This window comes from Nipponia nippon, unplaced genomic scaffold (assembly GCF_047370975.1).
Source record: "Nipponia nippon isolate SJK-2023a ecotype South Korea unplaced genomic scaffold, ASM4737097v1 scaffold_14, whole genome shotgun sequence".
Taxonomy (NCBI): Eukaryota; Metazoa; Chordata; class Aves; order Pelecaniformes; family Threskiornithidae; genus Nipponia; species Nipponia nippon.
Window position 1 is genome coordinate 86,039 of NW_028262330.1, and position 20,194 is coordinate 106,232.

General features: G+C 42.5%; 1 protein-coding gene and 1 long non-coding RNA gene across 2 annotated transcripts in view; one reads left to right on the plus strand and one right to left on the minus strand.

The window, feature by feature from the left end:
- Positions 1–728: 728 nt before the first annotated feature.
- LOC104022864 (urotensin-2 receptor) overlaps positions 729–20,194 on the minus strand; it is a 31,732-nt gene continuing 12,266 nt past the window's right edge. Inside the window, exon 2 of the mRNA XM_009476626.2 lies at positions 729–1,118. The gene's annotated coding sequence lies outside the window, so the exon portion shown is untranslated. The remainder of the gene's footprint in view (positions 1,119–20,194) is intronic.
- LOC148056374 (uncharacterized) lies at positions 10,676–12,339 on the plus strand. Its single transcript, XR_015703167.1, has 2 exons — positions 10,676–10,804; positions 12,231–12,339. It is a non-coding gene; the product is annotated as an uncharacterized LOC148056374 (long non-coding RNA).

Consider the following 20,194-nt stretch of genomic DNA (forward strand, 5'->3'; position numbering starts at 1 on the left):
TGTGAGTATTACTAGCTTTCTCAGGAGAACTTGAGCAGTCCTACAGAGTTGTATCATTTTGAGTTACTTGCTAAACATCAAACTTTTGTGTTCTCATAACAGTTTAATAATGTGAAAGTGCAGAGGGCTCCATTCTGCTGTTTCATCAAGTGGGATGCTAATATACCTCTGCTGTCATTATCAAAGTAACTCTTTTAGAAGAAAAGAAAATCATTTCACCTTGATGCCACTTAAGGCTTGGAGAACCCCGAGGCAGGGTGGTGGTGAAAGCTTGGACAGGATGAAGCACAGGAGTAAGCACTTGCATCTATAATACAATTTCCAAGCCAATGCATTGATGGAGTGGCTCTTTCTAAGGAAGATTAATTTGTATATGACTGATACATAACTTTCTAACCTGGCTGAGTGGTGAGTGATCAGACTGTACACAAAAAGCTATAACAAATACTTGGTACAATGTTGATAAGCTGCCACAGCAGTTTGTAAACCTGCTGAGCATTTTTTCATTGATGACTTTTTGCCACGTTTGTAGTACTTCCTCCTCCTTTGGTCTAAAATTAGAGCCCAGACTAGAAGGGCAGCAGGGAGGAAATCAATACACTTTGCTGACAGTCACTAAAATTGCTTGCGCTTTTTTTTTTTTTTTTGGCAACTAAGAGCTGGCTTCAGATGTTCTTGGCCTCCTCCTGCCTTTTATAAACAATGAGATATGGTGGAATTACATCTCCAGCTTTGTAGCACAAAGAATTAACATACGTTTTAAACAGTACATAAAGCTGTCAGAGTGCAGCATAAGCTCAAGTTTGTCTTTGTGATGACCTATGGGCTCTCAGGTAGCTAGGGAACAGTTAGACTGAGACAACAGCAGAACTGTGTAAAGAGCTGATAGCCGAGTGGCAAACTCCACGTCACTGATTAAATACTTTGTCTTTACAGGCCAGGTTTCCTTTTTCACCTCTGGATCGGAGAACCTTCATCGGGTGGAAAAGGTTCACTGGGGCACTCACTATGCCATCATAATCTCCTTTACTTGCAACCCAGACCATGGCATTGGGGATCCAGTCTTGATGTAATTCCGCCAGGGGTAGAACATGAGGTCAAATAGAATGAGAGAAGCCCTGCAAGAGGAGAGGAAAGAGGGAGATAACATCTCTTGTAACCTCACATTCAATTAGAATTTCCCGGTTGTATTAATATATATATTGTAATACAGTTTGTTTTCACATGTCCTTTTCCATAAATGTTGCGAACAGTGCCTTAAAGACCATCTTAAATTTGGTGTATTCTGAAAATGGTTTGTCTTCATGACCTAAAAGGATATAAAAGGATAGGCTTCGAAGAAGAGTCCTGGAGTGGGCTCTTTTTTTTTTTTTTTTTTTTAAATTCTTTTTAAAAATTCTCCAGTTTAAGAGACAAACAATCTTTTGAACCATGTCTTGATATGACTCCTCATGCTGCTGTTACCTGTTGTTTAATTATTTAATCTCTTCAGTTAATAATAGGATGTAGAAAGCTTGACCTAAGTTAATAGAGCAAGATGAGTGTTATTCTTTTGAACGTACCTTCTGTTGAGAGGAATGTATTCTCCTTAGTGTATGAGCATTAGTGGGCGATATACTTGTGGTTTGACTGCTGGGAATTACTTTCTTTTTTTTTTTTTTTTTAATTGAATTACTACAGATATTTTCTGCTACAAACTGGGACTAGTTAACGCAAAGTCAGAAATACAATTTTCTGGTTAGCCAGAAAACATACTGCTTTTGGATTAAAAATGCTTTGGTGTGCTAGGGAATGTCATGGCATTAGATCCCTGTGATCAGAATGCAGCATTCCCAACTCGCCTCATTTTCTGAGTCATAATGAAAATGATCAGTCTTCCTGTTGAAAGCCCAGTGTTAAGGTTATTAAAAGAGCTCTTTATGGAGATGGCCGGACCATGTAACCCTGTACATTAAATAAACACTAAAAAGGAGAGTTGGGTAGAAGTAATCAGAGAGTCCTCTGGATTCATCTGAGCATTCATTGATACCTAATTCCCAGGTAGGGCAGTAGTATTTGGGAGGGGAACAGCTGAGAAAAAAGCTAGTTTTGTTGTGGTTTTCCACGTGCCAGTTCTGGCCTCCTTAGACTTAATCCTGTAAACCTTGGCTTGCTGTTGGAAGGTTGGCTAACAAAACCACATGGACCCCACATGTGGTAAGCGGGGTCTGAGGGAAACTGGTGTCCACCTACATTTTAAATTGATACGGTCTTGAGCTGGAGCTTGATAATAAAACACTTTTAGGTCCAATAAATACATGTTTTCAATGTAATCTTAAGACCAAGTTGAAGGAAGCTTGTTTTTTTTAATTGTTGATGCAACTCTAAATCTTGTGTTGTGAAATACTGTGTTTTATCTTGTCCAAAACAGTGTTTTATCTGTTTCAGAAAGCTTCTCAATAGCTCTTTTTTGGACTTCTGTTTTTCAGTTTAGTGTGAAGACTTTTTCTAATAACTAGGACCATTAGTCTGTGGTATTCCTTGAATAATAAATTGCAAGGACTTCAGAGAAGAGGGGATGATTGCATTGCAGTACAGATAAAGTAACAAACAAATGTGTAATCTTGCCAACTACCTTGCTTTCTTATTACAATCAAAGATTTTTGCAGGTCAGTGCAGTGCATTGATAAGTAAATGGTAGGAAAACCTAATTTTTTCTCAATCAAATTCTGCAGCAAACACATTGATTTGTTTTACTAATAGTCTGTATAATTTCTGTGAAATACTTTGAAAATCTGGAAATGTGTCTTGATTTTTTTTTTTAAATTTTTTATTTTATGCATACAGTTTTCACTTTTGTTTTAATCTACCCTTTTATGGAAATAGTAAGTATTGGGGGGGATTACACTGAAGATCAATATAAAGAGGAATGATGACAGGACACTTGAACTTGTTCTATTGTGAGTGTTCTCATTTGGCACACCAGCAAGATTAATCTTCTGTAATTTAATTTCTTTGTTCTCAAACCTGAAAAAGGCTTCTTTGTCCATGCTAACAAGGAAGAATTGTTAAAATAGCTGGATGCTAGAAAATAATAAAGTCAGTTGAGTTCCATATCTAAATACTTGTCTCAAAACCTGTTGATTCCAAGAAATTTGCATTACACCCAAGTCGTAAGTCTATGTGAAGGCAGACCAAGATCACCAGCAACTGCTTTACTGGCTTAAAACTTGATTGCCAATGTTACCTTGAGATTTAAATGTAGGGCCTTTTCCACAAAACCATCTGATAGCAGTGGAATCTAAATATGAATGGACCTGTGTGGATTTGGGTTGGGATTCTCCAGGTTGAGGCCCTATGTTCCAAAATTCTTAACTTCATCGTAAGTCCTATCACCGCTCTGCCACACTGTCATATAAATTGATTTGCCACTTGTAAAAGTGTTTGTTAGTTACTTCTGTCTGTCATGCAGGCTTTGAGTTGCACTAAATAAAAATGGCACTTTCAGAGCTGCCCTCTATAATATAAATATGGTGACGACAAGATCATGTTAGACCATGGGGGAAATCTCAGCTGATCTCCCGTATTTTCATCTTTTGAAGATGCTGTGTATTGTAATATCTCCCGAACACAGTGCATCTGTCATGCTATGAACTGACTGTCATTCAGAAATAAAATCAAGTTGGTGTTTGTCTTTTGGAGTTTTTAAGCTTCAGTAATGTGTTCAATATGATGACCAAACCTGTCAAATGTAATTTATGGAAAAGCATGTGTGCTGTACCTGGTAAGAGAATCCATCTTTGGAAAGAAGAGTAATAATTCAATGTGCTGTTTGTTTCAGTATCAACCAAGGTTTTTCTATTTGAAGCTTCAATATCTGGACTACTTAAAAGCAATATCTATATCTATAAGAAATTAAATAACAAATGAGGAAGTACAGTGCAATCTAAAAGATTCTGAACATAGCCTTCAGCAGGAAAACAGTAATTGTAGAAAGGCTGATGTTCCTGGGGCAGAGTGGAATTTGCAAAATTCACTGATCATTAGAAATAAACTTGGCTTAATTTATTTTAGTCCACTTAAATACCCTGAATAACTTTTTATTAAGGGTATCTCTTCCTAGTTCTTGACAGATAATTCTGAATTTGAAATATTTCAGTTAGTCTTTCCTCTTTCAGGTTCAGCCTGCCTCTTGCTACTGGGAAATGCAGTGCTCTGTTTCTTAGAACTCTGATTATGCTGAGGACAGGATTTGTTCTGTTAAACTAGCATAAATCTCATGCCAAGCTGCTGCAGACAAGTGCTCTTAATTGAACACATGGTGACAGCAGAATTTGGCTTGATGTTTCCCAGTCGTGTGACAACCTTTGTAAAGAGCCCTCATGGTTCAAACAAAGTAAAGAAAGGTCAGTACATGTTCAGTGTGAATTGGGGCTAAATCCTGACATAAAATTTACAGCCTTGTACCTGAAAGCGTACTTGTTACAAGTATTTGGGAATGTTGATTTGTTTTGTTTTGTTTTGTTTTTTTGTTTGTTTTTTTTTTTTAAGAAAAATATTTGTAAGGAAAGATAAAGACTCCTTGTGTGAAAGTCCCAGGGTGAAATGGAAACTATGGCAGGAGAGCAAGCCACAGTTTGAATCCCTACTAAGAAATTGAGTGAAGCTTCCTGAGGACTTCTGTGAAATTGTACTACTTTTAAAATTATTTTTCCATTCAAAGGTTTTGGGGAATATCAGGAACTTCTGTAAAATTAACAAGTATGTGACCTGATTAGATGTTTAATGTAAACCTAGCTTTTAATCCTGTAGCATGCATTTTATTTTAATTTTTTTATCCCCTATGATACTAGGAACTCTGAGTGGACTTCTTGGCATTTCTCATGTATAAAATTTTCATTGTGTAAGCAGTTGTGGAATCATTGTGGTTTTTCAGTTCCCCATAAATCAACTGAAGCTTTGGAAAGGTACGTTTATGTTGAGATTTTCCTGAATATGTATTCTCCACCTGAAATATTCTAAGCTCCATCTTAATGAATTTCAAGTACAGAAATGTTTACCAGGATACTCTATTTACAAAAAGATTTTAATCTGGATTTATAGCAGAAATTTAGCTTCATGTCTTATTTATTTTTATAACATCTCAACAGGGTATTTTCTGAGGCTGTAGCACATAATGATGTGCACATTAAAGTAAAAGTGTAGCTGAAATGGCATTGATAATGACTATGCTGTCAAGAAAATCTGGTTTTGTTTCTTCTTCAGTTGCAATTCTTAGTACATGTGAATTTCTCCTTTCCTTTCCCCAGTAAATAAAGATGGCTTTGTTTTTTCATATAGAGCTCCTCACATACCTCACATTTCTTCTACATCCAGATGTACTTGCACGGTGTTTACATGTGAACTAGATCTCTCTGACATGCTCACGTGTAGCTTTGTGCAATATTTCTGTCTTGTCTAAATTCTAGGAATAAACCCAGGAAATGTTGCTGGAGGTCAGGGCTCTTTGAGGAAAAAAAAATAAAACCAATCACCCTCCTCCTCTTCCATCCCCCAAGCAAAAAAAAAAAAAATCCAACTCCTGTCTCTTCTTTTTGAGTCTTTTGTGCAGAAATCCAACGCAACATTCCAAGAACAGCAGAAGAGTTATTTCCTTTCTGAACTGCAGATGGCTCTGGCATGCATCGATCATCTTAACCTCATTCAGAAAGGCAGTCTTCTCAGGAAATCTGGCTAAAAGAGCCATCGTAAAGTGGTGAGTGTCTATTGCTCCTTGTAAAATACCATGAAGAACTATAGCTTACTCTGCCTTATCTCTGTTTTTGTAAACCTTCTTCGGAAGCTGAAAGCTAATTTGATGTTGTGTTTGCTGAAAACTGCAAGTCAACTCTCTTTTAATGACAATCCAGTTATCCCTAAAGTATCTGTGTAGGCACTTTTTATCTTCCATATGAGTGTTGGTGGCTTGTACTAAAGCTTTTCAGGATGGGTTGTCCAAGGAAAATAACTCTGTCCTATTTCCAAACTGCACATCTTTCTTTGATTCTGTCCATCATCTCTCAAATCACTTATCTCTCAATTCTGTCCCAGCATACTTAAGCTTTTACCTGTAGCATATATTGAATAGGGTATATAAGCTCAGTCCATTATTTATTCATAGACTGGCTCACTAGAGCTGAAAAGGAACTAGCTTTTTCCCTATAACCGTTTTAGCCCATTCAGTGTATTAACCTTTAAGAAGAATTTCTAACAATAGTGGAACTGTCAAGTGTTGCTCAATTTTTGAGAGTTTTCACTCTTCAGCATTCATTTTTCCAAATACTCTCTCATTTTTCTTCCATTACAGGCATTGTCCATACTTGAAACAACACCCTTTATTTCAGAGATATTTATTTGTATCTTGTCTGTTTTCCTATGTAGCTGAAATAATGACAAGGCAGGGATGAATGCTGCCTGCTGTTGAGCGTTCTTGTCTTTCATGATAATTTGTGGACAGTGAGTACTGAATTTTGAAACAGATACCACAAAACTTTTTTTTTTTTTTTTGCTGTTCTTTGTCAGTGACTATTTTGCATTAAGGAACTGCTGGTAGAGCTGCTCCTTTGTGAACTCTCATTGACTTTAACCGGATGCTACGCATGCAGATTAGACTGCAAAATCACAGCAAGAAATGCCTTGCTTGGATAGTTCTTATTGTGAAATTAATACAGCAGCCTGGAAGTACCATCTCCTTTATTTTTGTAACCTTTAGATGCATCCAAACAAAGCAAAAACCTAAAAATATCTAGGTTTACTGCTGGATAGTCCTGAGGCTGTCCAAGGAGTCTGGACCAGTTGAATCCATAAGCTGCTGGGCCAGATATATTGTTGATAATGAGCTTCACCAAGTCCTTCACCCGAGACTTCAAGCTGAAGACTCAGCGATGTAGAATTACAGAAGTAGCATGTGCCTGAAACCATACCACCTCTTTTTGAAGGAAATATTTTATTAATAGAGAGAAGCTGAGATTTATAGATCGTTCATTTTACTTGTTTCTGGAAATTTCTTGTAATAGGCCTCCAGTGTTCAAAAAGCTCATTTTAGAAATGGATACCCTTCCTATTCTTTTGTTAGCAACAAGAAAAAAGCCAACTAGGTTACTGAGGCATGATATTTCTGGACAGACACCTTGAGAATTTGGCTCTTATTTGTTCATCAGTTTATACAATTATATTAAGCTGTTTATGTAGAAGGCAGGATACTTTGCTGCTGACTCCACAAAAAACAAATCTTGATATTTTCTTTTAAGACTGCTTTTCACTGCCAGGGTAAGATCTCTGGGTGGATTCACACCTTGGAGGTGACCTCCTCAGCATATTAATTTGCCAGCCAGACCATTAAATCTGAGAGGAATAAACAATGGCAGGTCCTAATGGAGAAATTCTGCATGTTTTGGCTCTGGATGGTAGTTTCTTCGTTCCCTCTAGCAGGCAAATGTTTTTATTTCTGATTTATGTTCCTGAAGAGCAGACATGTTCTGGGAGTCCTCTCTGCATATTAGGGCTTTAAATGTGATTCACTGAATAACCATGTAAAAAGGCTGCCACATTTTACCAGGTGATTCAAAACTTGGAAGGCTGCCATGAAACCAGACAAACTCTAAACCCATTTAGTCCTTGCACTTCTCAACACAAAAGAAGTGAGAAAAGTGATCTTGCACTTGGATTATTTCTACTTCGCTCTGACAGTTCTGTCGGCCATAAATGTGTGTTTTCTCATTTGTTTCTTTATTTTAAAGGGAGATAGAAATTAATTAGAAAGGCATTCCTTTCCACAGGGATGAATATGATCAAAATAAACTGTTGTTTACTAGTATGAAAAAAGAAATACAACAAAACTCAAGCAGAGGGGTAAGTTAAATTTAAGATGGTGTTAGGCAGAGAGCAGCTATGGGAGATTTCTCCCACACTGAAACGTCTGTATCAATGTTGAACTGACGTTTTACCCTCCTCTTCAGTCTGCTTTATTGTTTCATTAGAAGATCAGACAAAGAATTGGAAACTGCGAGCTTTCAGGCAGCAAAGCTCTTGCTGTTAAAACCCTTCATAAAACATTCAACAAGATCTCTTCCTCAATATCATTTACTTAAGCTATTCATCCTGTCCATATTCTGTTTGAATTAATAGTGAATGTTGAGTATGCTAAAATAAGCTAAGTCATGCTGCATCCATCTATTTAAAAAATAATGAATTAAGCTTTCTTCTGCATGTATCTTATGTATCAACTAGACCTTTTTTAGGTGATGTTGTCCTTCATGTATAGCATCTGTCTATTGTACCTTTTCTGGCACTAGGAAGAATTTAGACCTGTAAATAAGAAACAGTTGAAGAAGAAATTAAGACTGAATTAATAAATATGCAGAAGTATACAGAAATTCTCCCCTTGGAAAAAAAAAGAAAAGGTTTGATAAAATTTGGGGGTTTTTTGAACTGTAAGAAAGGACAAAGTTTTACTCATTTTGTAATCCTTTAGTTGAGGTGTAGTGGATATGCATCTGCTCCTCAGTACTCTCCACGGAGGTTCTACTCTGCTTTTTCATGCTTGCACAATATCTGGAAATATAGTCCTCTCCCTGCTCATTTTCCCTTTCTGGTTATAACACACTTTGTTGGAGATCTTCATCTGTTCAGACCATGTGCAGGCAGGAAGAAACTAATTTCTCTGCCTCAGCACGGGTACAAAATAAATGCACATGGATTTCTCAGGAAGGCTGTTCTTCTCTTGAAGAGTGCCCAGCTGAAAGCACACAGCTCAGGAGGTGATGAAGGCACTCACTCATGTCACACTCCTTAGTGCCAAGATCCTTGAAGTCTTCCATCTTCACAGCTGACCGCCTGCTACCTTTGAGCGTTGGTATTTTCATCTCGGCAACTGGAACCTAAGACCTCTTGACTTTGTTTTCTAAATGCTTTTAGCACCTCCAGATGGCTTGTGAGTCAGTGAATTCCAGCATGCTGCCAAAATTATCACTTTCAATACAAGCTAAGCACGTTTTGACTCTGTCGCTAAGACTTTTACCTAGGCTTTGGAGCAGGCCATTAAAACTTGTCTTCTTCCTAATCGTTCTCCTTAAATTAAATGCTTCAGTCGTAAAGCATGCACAGATGGGCAGTAATCAAAGGCCTTTCCATAGCTGAACTGTACAGGGAGATCCTTTTGAGATGTTCAGGTCTAAATTAATTATACTGTCCTCTGCTCAGGCCAGCTTTGTGACTTGCAGGATCCTGAGCAAGGCAGAACTGAAGGTGTTTGACAGCAGCTGTGCTGTTCACCTGACTCCCCTGGAGTGGGAGGTGTAGTAGTACTGTAATTGTGTGTACACTTACAAGGGCTTATATATTAAAGTTACAAGCATGGCAAGGGTCATAAGGAACAGTAATATCCTCTTATTAGACCATTTGACAGAATTGAAAAAAAAAACAAAGTTTTGAGCCTTAAAGCCTTGTTTTTAACTAATTAAATGGAGTGAAGGAGTAAGTGGATCAATTAACTTAAAAAGTAAATGTCATTGTCTGCCTCTCCCCTGCCCATCAGCTGAACGGGATTATTGAACCTTAGTTTTCTTTCCTTCTAGTTGTGGATGGACATGCAGGGGATGGAAGTGCAGCAGGGGAGAAGACTCAGTTTGGTTATTAACCTGCCTCCTGAGGCTGTAGTCACTTTTTGCTCTAGACATCCATAGCTACTTCCTAAGTGGTGGTGAGGGCTTGTTTGTGGTATGGAGAAGACAAAGGTGGGAACAGGACTTGGATATTGCAAAATCTTTTAAAATTAATAAGATTTTAGTTCGCTAATAGTGATGGCATGCTTGCTGAATGCATTCTGAGTAGTTCAGCTGCACCGCACTGTTTCACTTAGGAGACAAGTATTTTCCAGTTGTGTTCAAGGCCCTGAAAGGTGAGGACAGCATGTGTACATCTGAGCCAGCTTTATTCATGGAGCATGCCAGTGGTTTAGGTTTGTATTAGTGTGACAAGTAAAAATCTGTCTCTAAATTAGCTGCCTTGAAATTGAGAGATTTGGCGGGGGGGGGAGAATTCAAGTGTGCAAAGAATGCTTGACTTAATGAATTTATCTAATCTCAGTCTCCTTCAAAGTACTAGCCTGACCATAAATATTAAAGTCAGTTCTTTTTAGATAATAGTCAAGAATGCTTCCTAACCACATGAGAATTTACCATTCCTAAACAGCTAAAAAGCTGAAGCTAATCTGAAATACGAAAACTCCATAAACCCAAGCATTTTGCAACATTGGTGGATTGCAACTAAAAGCCGATCTCTGTATTTGGGCACAGGCTTAAACCAGCTCTCGGCAGGAATTTTTACAGGTGACTCAGGTGAAGATTGCTAGTCCTCTGTATTTCTGCAAAGTAAGTTTAAGATTGCTATTATGTACCTGAGTTAACTGCGGACTTTTTCTAGTCTTAATCCTTCTTATGGACTGCTCCTGTTCATGTCTGATAGCAGGGGAAGGCTTCTGTTGGGGTAGTGCCACCAGCCTGCAGGTACCTCCTGTACCCCGATGTAGCTCCCTGGCAGCAAGGGTGTCAGCTCAGCTGCACATTTCTCCTTTCAGGAGACAGTTACTCTAAACAGTGGAGATGGTGTTTATCTTCGGGTCCAGGAATCCATCAATTTCTCCAGTTTATGTTGGGAAGAGGAGTAAAACTGATGCTTACAAGAATTCTGACTGTACACACTCCGACGCAGGAAGCCAAGAAAACCCTTGTGTTCCTTGGCCCCTCACAACGTGGGCGGTAGAGACCACCCCAGGAGGAGTTTCAGGGTATGTCGGGGGCTGGATGGTGTGCTCTGGTTGTCAAGTCCAAAATGCAGTCAGCAACTGGCATGGGGAGGACATATCTGCCAGATCTGGAGACTCTAAGGAGGTGGTGGCAGCAGAAAAGACTCTATGGGGGAATGGGAGAAAATATTTGGGCTCTTTTGTGGGACACAGCAAGACATTACAGATGATGGGAAGGGTGAGACCTCCTGCTGCTGAAGAGGTGCTGAGAAGGAGCAAATGCTAAATCCAGGTAATGGCGAGTGCTGAACGGCAAGGTCTAACATCCCAAATGACACTTGATGGGGATTGATATCATGCGGGTACACATGATGAGGAAACGTAAAACTAACTGATGGCCCAGGGACTTCGGCAAAGTGTGGCATCCCTTCACAAGAAGAGGCTGAAATAGGTTTTTAGAGACATTTCACTTAGTATTGAGAGTTGAGATCAGTTTGCAGCACTTCTCCAGCCATCCTTTGCTGATAGGACTCTGTAGTTGTTGACTTTTTGTAGCTTCTTGGGTATGAGTAAGGAAAGGAGACTGATAGGAGAGGCAGAAAATTCATGCTGCCCTGGTGTGCTACAGAAAGATGCTTTGACAGGGACACGTAGCAGGAAGAAAAGATCCTGACAGCATTGCTGTCGTCCTCTTCCCAGCACAGTACCGCTAAAGTCCAGCAGAAAACTTAGCGGAACAGAATCAGTGTGTGGCTTCCTCACTGGCATACATCCACAGAAACCTGAGAGATGCCCAGCAGGAAGGGCCAGAAAGCGCAAAGGCAAGACTGAATGACTAAAACAGGTTTTTTGGTTTGTTTGGGTTTTTTTGTTTTTTTTTTAATGCTCCTTTGGAACTTGATAAGCTAATTTGCAGAAATGTTTTGGATAAAGCCTTACTTTAAAGCAGGATGTTTCAGGAAGAATAGTTAGTAAAACTTTAGTTAAGGAACCACTTTGATTAAATACCACTTCCTTGGCAAGACGTGTAAGACGATTGGATTGTTGACTGTCTGGCAGTGCGATTGAAGCCATGCGGTTTCCCCAGGCTGAGCACTCACATGGGGCATCAGGAGCCAGCCCTGCTGCCTGCAGGACATCTGCTTGTGGCCGGCAGTGCTGTGTGCTCAGCGAGCCTGGAGCTCAGCCGTGCTGTGGTCTTCCTAAAAATCACCGCCCTGGGAATGGAAGTGGCTCCAAATACACAAACATTAACCCTCTAGGGCATAATATATGTAGTGCTGATGAAACTAAGGGAGGGAATGAAGCAAAGTCACTTGCCTGGTTTAGGGCAGCTACTTTATTGATATACTATTTGTTTTGCTAAAATAGATGTCTTAGCCGTATTAATTTAGAAGAAATTACTAATTGAAGAGAAAACACTAATTCTAGCCCATGTGTTAACTTGATTCTTTTTTCTTGGGGACAGGGAGAGAATATCCCATAACACTTCTCTACTTGAAATCACAGGATCTCTTTGAAGAGCTGCCTTATGCCTTGCCCTCTTGTAAAAAAAAAAAAAAAAAAAAAAAAGAAAAGATATTTAAAATCAACTAGATCCCACCAGGAGCTTCCTCATCTCCTCAGCAGCCCAGGCTCAGAATGGACAAACTCCATTAATTTGGAGCAGTTTGGCAAAATATTCAATTAAGGACGCAGAGGAGTACTTGACTCGTTATCATTCCAGATCATTTGTTCTGCCTGTTTGAGAGTTACAACCCTTGACAGATTTGGATTCCACTTCATTCAACAATTTTGTAACCACAGGTAACTGCAGAAATGACGTGGCTTCGTGCTGCTGCAAGGAGGCTGTCAAAGTTGTCAGGTTTTAAAATTGGCCTGCTTTGACGACTCTTCTGTTTTGCAGAACTTACCTTGCAGCGTTTACTCTGAAAAACCCGTTTAAAAATTATTTTCCTTTTTTGCAGCATTTAAACTAAAAGCAAAATACAAGAAGTTCATGGATGCCTTTGTAAAAGACTGGTATGTCTCCAGACATACAAGATCTGGCTTATTCTAATGTCTTCTCCCTAACAGAAAAAATAAATTTGCTTCATTCTGAAGTGTATTGTGAACAATGAGGTTCAGTACAGACTCTGTCCCCTCTTTATTTTGTGTGTACTACAGACAGGATCAGAGGAGCCGCCAGCTCTTGGAGGCTCCAAACATTTTTCACTTTGGAAGTGCAAAGGGGATAAATCTGCCTGTGGTCAGCAAGGGTTTCAAGGCTTTGCTTTTTCTTTTTCCTCCTTTCTGAAGGTCTGGGGTTGACTTCCATGCTGGGAGGAGGGTATCCTTTTCACTAGCATGTGCCAGCTGACAGCCAAATCCCATGGGCATATCTGCAGTGGTAATTACACCTGACTGATACTGTGCATGAAGAATATCATGTGTTAAATTAATATAGGGCAAAGGATAAAAGCCCAAAGTAAAATAATTATTTAAAATCTGTTCACTAATTGTTTAAAATTGTTGTACTCATCTTGAGTCAAATGCTACTTCCCATTTAAGTCCTTCCCTCAAAACTCTCCCCAAAAGTCCTCAAATAAAATCCTTTCAGTTACAAGCCTGCCTGAATTCTCATACAGATACTTGACATTCTTAGTGCAACAGAAAAGACACGACAATAAGCTGTAAATGCTTTTTTGTCTTGCACACTGCCTTGCAGACTCCCCAGAGCCCCTGGAAGTTAGTCCAGGCTCCAGAAGGCATCCTCTGGGTGATAAACTTGCTTCCTAAACCTGAAACAGAAGAAACATGTGCCCAGCAACTGTGTTAGATCAACAGCAACAGAAAAATGATGAGGCCTTGAAAGCCTTTCTCCTGCTTGCACTTACTGGGCTCTATTAAATGCTCATACTTTGCTATCCTGTCTGTAATGTCATTTTTTTCATTGGATGAGAATTTGGTCCCCAAAGTGCCTGAGTGCTTACAGGCGAGTTGTTTCTAATTAAACATCTCACTGGAGATTGATGGCAGCTTCAGAGAGATCTTAATGCCCCTGAAGCCAAATGTGGGAGGGTTGGAGCTAGTAGGGAATAAGGACCAAAAGCATGGTACCACAAGGAGAAGAGCAAATGCTATCTTGATGACTGAAGTCAAAGACCAGAGAGAAAGCATGCCTGCTCCCCACCAGCAATGCGGGTACGCAAAGGTTTTCAAATCCGGAGAAGGTAAACACTGTTTTGGAAGGCTAAATTTAGCAGTGATTAAATGAGCTCTTAATTAACCAAATATTCCCCCTGCTTGCCTTTCCAAATTATTCAATAATTGAACAATTATAATGAGCTCAGCAAGTAATTACTATCCATTCCAGGCACTGCCCTCGCCAACTGCAGCCTTTGAAACCACCAGCTGATAATGTGCTGGGAAACAAAGTCCATGATGTGTGAGTCAAATAACTGAAAACTGAACAGGAAAAAAACCCCACAGGTTCAGAGGCAGTGTAAGGGAAACTGCTTCCCCATGCTGAGTCCTGAAGTGTGTAGTCCCTTCCAGACTGAAGATCCATCATAGAAATTATTAGTGTGGATTGAAGCTGCAGTACTGTGTTTTCATGGGTGCTCTGGCAAAGATATAAAGGTTCCTGGTAGTTATTCTGCTCCTCCAGGCCTTACAAAGCCTCCCTGGGGGCTAATGTGCATCTCTAGAGACAGAAGCCACTGCCTTGCTCGCCAGCCAGAAAGGAGAAAACAGAAGGTAAAGCCCAAATCCTCTGAGAACGCAAGTCTTAAAGATATTTCTAGTTGCAGTGGGGTAAAAGTTATTGGATTGTGAATTCAGCTATTTACTGGTCTGAGCAATATTTTAAACAAGAACAAGCTCAAGTGCATTAAAGCTTTTCACCTATGATTTTTAAAACAGATTTGAACATGTTGTTTCACAAGCACTTCTTTTCATGGCCCATCAGCTGTATTGGTTTAGCTGCCTAGGGGTGGACAGTGAATCTGATTGAGACAAGAAATAATTATTTTTGGCTTGACTGAAACAAAACAAAACAAAACAACCCTATAAAGTAAAATGGCTTAATCCTTTAAAACCACAAGGCTGTAAAAACAGATGTACCAGCCTAAATGAGGGGACAGAGGAGGTTGAAGCTGGAGCAACAGTAAAGGAAAAGCTTGTCAAATTATACTCCTAGCTATACAGACATAACTTCTCTAATGTAGCTGAAGGATCTACTTACAGCAATCACACTTGCGGAAACATGTCTGCTTTCTGATTAGGTTGTGGAAATCAATAGAGACTCCTGCCTTCTCTGTGGGCAACCCGAAACAACAGATTTGAAATCCAAAAAGTATGAAATTTCCCCAAAGCCTTGAAACTCTCACTGCGGTATTACCGAGTCTGATGGGTGGTGTTTCTGACAGAAAAGAAAAGCCTAAGATTAAAATAAGAACGCCAAAGACAGCAACATGCTAAAAACAAGCACATATTTCTACTGCACAGATAAGCTAAACAGTCACATTTGATCCATGATCTTTCCGTAAAAGCTCTCTTCAACGTGGGCAGGAGATTCTGTCTATGGAGAGTGATGGGAATGCACAGCATCAAGGCAGGTCCTGGGATGAAGTCTGTAATTACACATAGACCCTCCACAGGCAGAGTCTGAAACACATGCCTCAGAGCTCTGCAAGATAAACATTTACTGAAGAATGTGACAGAAGACAAAAATGCCTGTTAAGGTGCTGCTTTGATGCTTTTTTTGAGATCTAAGCCAACATGCTCGTGCCAGCGAGCTTCTCTATGTCTTTCTATGACACTATCAGAGCGGCAGAGATGTCCTGCTCCTGTTACTCCACGCTGCCTCTGTATCTCCTAACCCTGCACTGTGAGGGCTTGGCACTTGTAGCAGAGTTTAGAGGCTCTTGTACCGGGTTTCCTTGCACGCACAGTGAACAGGGCAAGAAGAGAGGAGGATTTGCAAGGAAGTCAAGCTGGGACTTGGCTGTGTCTCAAATGGGGCATGTGGCTGTCAGATCAAATATTGGTTCTGCACTGAGATCCTGACAGGAGGTGAGATTTCAAGAAACCGTAAGCCTCCAGCAGCTGTCAGTGCCTGGGCATGTGCTCTCCTCTAGAGCCCCCTTGGGGTGCCCATCTCTTCCCCATCCTATTTCAATATGAGGTTTAAAGGCTTATTACTGGAGGCAGCATGAAGCTGACATAGTACTGCCTTCCTGTAGTAAAGATAAGGGCTGGCGACCGGAAGATCACGTGCTGTACGGAAAGAGTTAAGGGTCGACCCTCCCTTGTCTCCGCCCCTTATAACATGACACACCTACTGCTGGGGGTATAAAGCCCGGGTCGGCTGGAGATCTGGTGGGATAACCTTGATGTGTAGTGTTTGCTACACAGTGGTGACCCCGACGTGATCAGGCAACAGCGATGGAGCTCGCGGAACTCATAAAGGTACTAAAGTCGGTAACGACAACGGTGCTCAAGCGGGGGTTTGCGGCAAGGCGGCGCCGACCTGCTGCACGTGGTGTGCTGATGGGGCAGGAATCTCCTGGGAACGAAAAGCCAACAAGTTTAGTTTCGGAGGGGACCCAGGCTGGCTGGGAAGGAGTGGCCTGTGGGACACAGACGGAACCGTTGTTACTGGGGGCTGAGCCAACGGAGGAAGGGGAGGTGCAGGGAGACTATGGCGCAGCGGGAACAAAGGAGTCGGGAAAGGTGTTCCCGATACAAGTGGGGAGTTTAGAGCGGCCGCCCACGGAACCTTCGGCACCTCCTGCACCGGTGGATCTACCACTTCCTCAATACCCCTGGGGCGAGTTGCAACAATGTGTGGAAAGGGAGCTGACTGATAGGTTGCTGGATTGGGTCCCGGGGGCTGATGTGGGATCCCAGCAGTATCGTGAACTACGTGAAGGAAGATGGCGGGAAGGAGAAAAAGAAGGCAAAACACCTGAGGACGCCCCGTTGTATCCCAGTGATCGACGAGTGCTGGACACACAGAGAGCGGAGCGCAGGACATTGAGGGGGGGTGGTAGGGCTCCCCCGGCACTGTCAGTGATACCTGAGCCACCAGAGGGAACCCCTATCCCTAGGGCAATGGGAAATCAAACTGGTATTCCCTCACAGTGGAGGGAGCCTGTACACGATTACCCCATGAGCTCTGATAGCAGTGAGGGCGAAGGGGGTGACGAGGGATCCTCGATTGTTGCTCATCCGCCCCCGCTTCCGAGACGGACTAACGAGGTTTCAAGGGAACTCGAGGCATTGATCAGCCGATTGAGAGGGGTGGTGGCAAATGCGGAAAGTCTTATGCCAGGGGGAATGCCGAAAGAGAGGGCAAACGGGACAGATTGGCAGATGATTGCAAAAAATTGTGTCTTGGAAGGAGTGCGATTCCAGGCCCCTCCGATTCAAGCATTTCCTATCCGAGCAGCCCCAGGTGGAGGATATGAGTGGCAACCGTTAGATGCAAAGTTGGTGAAAGAATTGGTCACAACGGTGAAAAGTCATGGATTAAATTCCCCAGAGACCCAAGTCCTATTAGACTGTGTTTTTGCAACGCCGCTTGCACCTTTTGATATCATTCAGTTGATGCGGGCCGTATTGACCCCCTCGATGATGGTATTGTTTAGGGAGGAGTGGAGGAATCGGTGCACCCAAGTTGTTATTGAGGCGCAACAGGCCAACCATCCCATGGCAGGAGTGACTTTAGAGCAGCTGATGGGTGAAGGGCAGTTCGCAACTCCTCAGGCACAGGCTCAGCGAATGCGGGGGCGCGATTTTGCTGCATCTTCGAAAGCTGCCCAGGAAGCAATACGCATCATCGCAGCCCTTGATAAAAGGGAGCCTCCATGGGTCCAAATACGGCAATCGTTAAGTGAGCCCTTCACAAAGTTTTTAGACCGGCTGCAAGCGGCGCTCCAGGTTGCTCGACTTCCTGAGCAGGCTAAGGAGGCAATATTGCTTGACTGTGCACGTACGCAAGCAAACCCACAAACTGCAGTGTTGCTAAGACAGTTACCCATAGGGACCACGCTTTCACAGATGATTCGTTATGTGCTGGAACAGGAACAGGCGCAAAGTATGCAACCGGTAGTGGCCGCAGTCCATGCGGCCTGCCGCGGCGCACGACTTATGTGCCATAGGTGTGGGGGGCAAGGACACATGGCGCGACAATGCCCTTCAAAATAAACACCCCCGGAACAGGGGAAGGAAAGAGAGACCTACGATGCTGGCGCTGTGGGCGACTAGGCCACAGAGCTCGACAGTGCAAATCGGGGAGTCAGCAAAGGAGACCGGGCTGGGGAAACGAGAAGAGGGGATGGCTGAGGGCCGTGCCATCCCCACCTGCCCCAGTGATCAGCTCAGCAGGCCCGACGACAGCAGCGCAATGTATGGCACAGGGAGTCTCTCCTTCCCCGGGACCAGCACAGTCGCCTGCGGTCCCAATGATGCAATATCCAACTCAGCTGCCTTGGGGAGATGGGAGCGCGCAATAGAGGAGGCTGGGGATAGAGCCTCGCCGTATGTGGCACTCACCCTAAACATGACCACACGACCAGAAGTAGATATTATAGTTACCCCATGGCTCCCAGCGTTGGGGGGAACACCACGCCTCGTGTTAAGAGCCCTTTTAGATACAGGAGCGGATGTTACAGTAATCCCATCACATCTATGGCCAGATGATTGGCCACTCAAACCGAGAGGTTCGCTGCAAGGCGTGGGAGGCATGCAGACCTCGCATCAAAGCAGGAACCCAATGCAAATTATGTTGAAGGATCCGGAATCTGGACAAGCTAGGGTAGCATGGTGTAACCCTGTCATTGCTGAGTTACCCATTGTCATCTTGGGACGATGTTGCTTGCAGAAGATGAATATAGTGCTGCGTACAAATTTATCATAATGGCCACTGCCTGTGTCCGCCCATTAAAACTCACCTGGTTGACAGATAAACCAGTGTGGGTAGAGCAGTGGCCATTGACAGAGGAAAAGAGGGCGGCTGTTCGACAATTGGTACAACGAGAACTTGACGCAGGACACATCGAACCCTCTACAAGTCCCTGGAACACCCCCATTTTCGTGATAAAGAAAAAATCGGGAGCGTGGCGACTGCTACATGATCTACGCGCAGTTAATGCATGTATACAAGACATGGGTCCGCTACAAGCGGGCCTCCCTTCTCCGGCCATGATTCCACCTGACTATCAAATAGTGGTTATAGATATTAGAGATTGCTTTTTTAGTGTTCCCTTGCATGAAGAAGATAGAGTACGCTTTGCCTTTACTGTTCCTGAGCCTAACAATCAACACCCGTGCGCCAGATATCAATGGAAGGTGTTACCCCAGGGCATGAAAAACTCACCAGTCTTGTGTCAAATTGCTGTAGCTGCTGCGATACGCCCTATTCGAGAAAATTTCCCTACGGTCATCATTTTCCATTACATGGATGACGTGTTACTGGCGTCCAACCAAGAGGAGTTACTGGAAAAGGCACGCGTGCAGCTGATAGTCAGTTTGGAGCGACATGGGTTACACATTGAGCCTCGGAAAACACAGGTAGGGCGTGCAGTAAAGTATTTAGGTACTCAACTGAGGCCACGAAGCGTGACAGCACAATCATTTGAAATTCGGACTACAGTGACAACACTCCATGAGGCACAAAAATTAATTGGACAACTATTGTGGCTTAGAAACTTTATTCCAATATCTGAGGCAGAAATGACTACCTTATATCAACTCCTGAAAGGAGGAGATTCCCCCCTAGCTCCAAGGACTCTTTCAAGAAACCATCAGGAGATTCTTAGGACAATTATGGAGCGAGCCCAGCATTGGGGTCTCGCTCGATTTACACCTGAACAACCGGTCACTGCCCTGATTTACATGACCGATACCGCTGGCCATGGTTTACTAATTCAAAATAATGGTGAAAAAGGCTGGCCTTTTGCTTGGTTGTATCAAGGCAAACCAAAGACGGCTTTAATTTCTTGGCCAACATTATTATCCCAGCTTATTCTCCGCTGTCGGAGGCAAACTCAACACTTAACAGGGAAGGACCCGGAGGTCATCGCATTGCCCTGTTCTTTGGCACAGTGGGAGTTGGTACTTCCACAAGTGGGGCTCCTGCAAGCGGCGATAGCTGAATTTACGGGTCGTATTGAAGGTCTAAGACCACACCCCTGTGGGGAGATAATCCAGGTACTCCATTTTTTGCCAGCTAGTGCCATAGTTGAACAACCCACCGGAGGCCGCACGGTTTTTACCGACGCGTCATCGATTACTGGGAAAGCTGTCGTTACATGGCAGGAGGATGGTCAGTGGACCCACATTAGTTATCAAGATCAAGGGCAATCCGTGCAGTATCTTGAGGCCAAGGCGGTATGGATGGCTCTCACTCAATGGCCCGAAGAGGCCTTGGATCTAATCACAGACTCT